Raw genomic sequence first — 3,917 nt, 5'->3', positions numbered from 1 at the left:
GCCATTTGAACCATATCCATTTCCTCTATTTTTCTTTTGTAGAGTTTTTTCATGTAAAGGTCTTCGCAGACAGGATAAGTTCCTAGTTACGCTATGGTTTACAGCACGTTCCACCTAGCTAAAGTTTCGAGTTTCTAGAGGAGAAGGAGGAGATTAGTGTTTAACGTCCCGTCGACAACGAGGTCATTAGAGACGGAGCGCAAGCTCGGGTGAGGGAAGGATGGGGAAGGAAATCGGCCGTGCCCTTTCAAAGGAACCGTCCCGGCATTTGCCTGAAGCGATTTAGGGAAATCACGGAAAACCTAAATCAGGATGGCCGGAGACGGGATTGAACCGTCGTCCTCCCGAATGCGAGTCCAGTGCGCTAACCACTGCGCCACCTCGCTCGGTGAGTTTCTAGAGAAATAATATTCAGTCTATATCTTCGGATTATATAACGCGAGCGATACTGCTATGCAAGCGCTACTAATAAGTGTCTGATATCGAGAAGTACCGCGAAAACGGTATGATATTCTAGCAAACCATGGAAATTAGACATGTTCTTGTAATCACAGAGTCTGGAAATGTGTGTAGAAAAGCGGACAAGCAAGCAGTAACGCGTTTGTGCCGAGGGGGAAACGAGTCAGTCTTTGCACAACAGTTTTGAGAGTGATTTCGATCCACTGAGGGAGCTCTGGTCATGTGTTGGGATTGGATGACCGCCCGACCTCGCGGAAAATATCTCGTGCCACGAGTATACCTACGGTGAATGTGGTTATGCTGTCTGTCTTCGTGGTATATGTACGAATGATGTAAAAGGGCTGATTTTGTATAGCACAGGATACGAATTGTATGTTTACTACATCGACACTGTGGTATCGATAGCTACGATGCCACGGTGTAGGTACAAGTTGTTAGGTTGGCACTACGACAACGGCACCGACGACAGCGCCCTCCAGCCGGCGCTGTGCAGCTCTACGAGCGCCACTCCAGATTCGACCCATTTGATGCAGAGTAGACGACCAAGCAACATTGTTTCTATTTCATAATGGGCGAGTCACTACAGATTTTGCCTTCGTAACTTGATGTATATCTTCGCACCTACGTGCTCATCTCAGCCAAAGTACAATTGATGTATTCAAGTTATTGTGTGGTGATGTGGTAAAACCACTTTTAATTGCAGTACCAAGTGTTCTACCTCACCTGCTCCTCCTAGCTTCCTGCATTCGGCCTACCCTTCAGTTTTCAGTAGAAGACCCACGCGCCGCCTTCCAAGCGGGATACAAAAAGTGCCGACGAGTCTTTTTTGCTCGGTACTGCTTTAGCTTTTTTGTGATATCCCCGTGTGACTGAATGACTGTATCTGAGTGCTCCCACCTTTCGCTATAAGACTTTCATTTGTGTAAACCATGGCTACGCCACAGGAATAGGTTTCGCTGTCCGATCTGTTCAGGCTCAGCAAAGGACGCAGCTGCTTGCTGCCATAAATGGACTGGTCACACTACAAACTGCAACTACTTCGGCGCCTCCGACGTCGCCGCCGGTACCACTGCCGAAGCCCACGGCGCCGCCATTTCGTGCCTTCAATCCTGACGTTGAACACTGGCGAGAATACATCGTCCAGCTTGAGGCACACTTCACACCATACAACATACCAGGTACAGAGCAGCTTGCCTTTTTCATTGCCAACACGGGTGTTGTGTTATACCAGATGCTCGTCAAACTGATTCCCGCCACTCGCCCAAAAACTAAAACTTGTGACGAATTGATTGATGCTTTGAACTCCCACTTCCGTGACAGTGTAAATGTGGTAGCTGCACGCTACAAATTCTTTCGCCCCCGGAGTGGCCCGACTCAGTCCAATAAATCGTGGTTAGCGGACCTTCAGGGACTAACTTCTGATTGTGACTTTAATTGCTCGTGTGGATGCTCCTATGTGGATATGATTAGAGATGCTATTGCGCAGAATGTGGCGGATCACCGCATCCGCGAGCAAATCCTCAAATTTAAAAACCCATATTTGCAGGAAATAGTGGACTTGCTAGACAGACAAGATACATTAGACATGGCTACTTCCGCGTTCGACGTGACTCCAGGTATGTGTACTGTTAGTATGGCACAACACGTGTCCTCAAGCCCGGCCCCAGCACAGCAAGCCATGCCGCGCCGCGCCGCTCGCGCGCACGTAAACAAGTTTCACCCCTGGCACCTACTCAGAAACTGAAATCATGTCCGAACTGCTTTCGTGCCCACCCACGGGACAGTGGCCATCCCATCAAGCACAGTGCTATTTTCGTAATAAGAAGGGACATGGACAAGCTGTGTGCAGTAAGATAAACTCTTAATTCACACCTGGTCTCTCGTTCGCGTGACTCGCGTGGGCATCACCGCAACAGAAACCGCCGTGACCATGATTCACTTCAGCCTATGGACATTAATGCCATTTCTTCAGAGCCTTCTGCTTCACGTGCTTCTACAGCTCGTCGTATGAATCAAGTTTTGCCAGACACTTGCTCTCTCATTCAGTGCGATGCGAGGAAACTTATTGTAACTTTGAACATTTGTGGACATTGTTTGCATGCAGCTGGACACTGGTGCGTCAGTTTCTTTACTGAACAAATCGACGTATGACTTGCTTGGTTCGCCCCCACTTCGTCGTTCACATTCCAGACTGACTGCATTTACTGGACAGGACAGGAAATCTCAGTGCTCGGCGTGTGTAGTTTGCAAGCCACGTATGGTGCAACGACGAAAACTGTCTTTCCATGTGTTCCCCTCTAGTCCTGCTACGAACATTTTTGGCACGGACGTGTTTGAACTTTTTGCCTCGCAATTCAGGACAATGTACTTTGCATCAACGCTAGTGACCATGCAGACAGTGTTGCCACCCTATGCAATGATTTTGGTGAACTCTTTTCTGATGGCCTTGGTTGCGCCACAGACTTTGCAGCGCATGTTGTAGTTAAAGACAATGCCATGCCTATTTTCCGGCGCGTACGCCCGATACCACACACACTGCGCAACACCGTAGCTGCTGAACTTAAGCATTTGCAAGACAGTGGTGTCATTGAACCTGTTTCTGCTTCGCCATGGGCTTCGCCTATAGTGTGTGCGAAAAAAACCAAACGGTCGTCTCCATATCTCTGCTGACTTCAAGTCTACAGTAAATCCCCAGACAGTGGTAGCTACGTTTCCCTTACCACGTCCTGAAGACGTTTTTGATAAGCTTGGTGCGGGAAAATTCTTTTCCACGATTGACTTGCGGGACGCATACTTTCAAATTCCGCTCGACAAACAGTCACAGCGCTATTTTGTGATCAACATGGACCTTGGATTGTTAAAGTTTCGCCGTCTTCCGTTCGGTTGTGCTTCGGCTCCTGCTATTTTACAGTCTTACTTGCAGCAGTTGTGTGCCACTGTCCCTGTTTGTTCCAATTATCTGGACGATATGGTTGTATCAGCTCGCACCCCTGACGAACATTTGTAGAATATGCGTGCCTTATTTACTGCACTTTTGCAGGCAGACATCAAGCCTAACAGAGAAAAGTACAAATTTTTTCAAACTAAGATTCAGTATTTAGGACATATGATTAACGGACGGGGTATCCACCCCTCGTCGTCACACCTCAGTGCGATTAGAGATTTGCCAGCACCCAGGAACCTGAAAGAACTTCACTCTGTGTTGTGCAAAATTACGTATTATAATCGGTTTATGCCAAATGCAGCGCAGATTGCAGCGCCTTTGCATCGCCATCGGCGTGAGAACATTCCTTTTGTTTGGTCTTCGGAATGTGACGCTGCTTTCCACAAGCTCAAATCTGCTTTGTTGAGTGATCGCTGTATGATTCCTTTCGATCCCTCCAAACCAGTTGTTTTGGCTGTCGATGCATCTTATCACGGCATCGGAGCGCTGCTCTCGCACTGCATTAATTCTGTCG

At 47.9% G+C, this 3,917-nt stretch overlaps 1 non-coding gene across 1 annotated transcript; it reads right to left on the bottom strand.

The window, feature by feature from the left end:
* Positions 1-313: 313 nt before the first annotated feature.
* Positions 314-386, bottom strand: Trnaa-cgc (transfer RNA alanine (anticodon CGC)). Its single transcript has one exon. It is a non-coding gene; the product is annotated as a tRNA-Ala (tRNA).
* Between the last annotated feature and the right edge of the window lie 3,531 nt (positions 387-3,917).

This window comes from Schistocerca cancellata, chromosome 4 (assembly GCF_023864275.1).
Source record: "Schistocerca cancellata isolate TAMUIC-IGC-003103 chromosome 4, iqSchCanc2.1, whole genome shotgun sequence".
In the NCBI taxonomy this organism is placed as follows: Eukaryota; Metazoa; Arthropoda; class Insecta; order Orthoptera; family Acrididae; genus Schistocerca; species Schistocerca cancellata.
Note: the sequence above shows the minus strand (reverse complement) of the source record. Positions and strands in the feature narration are given on the sequence as shown.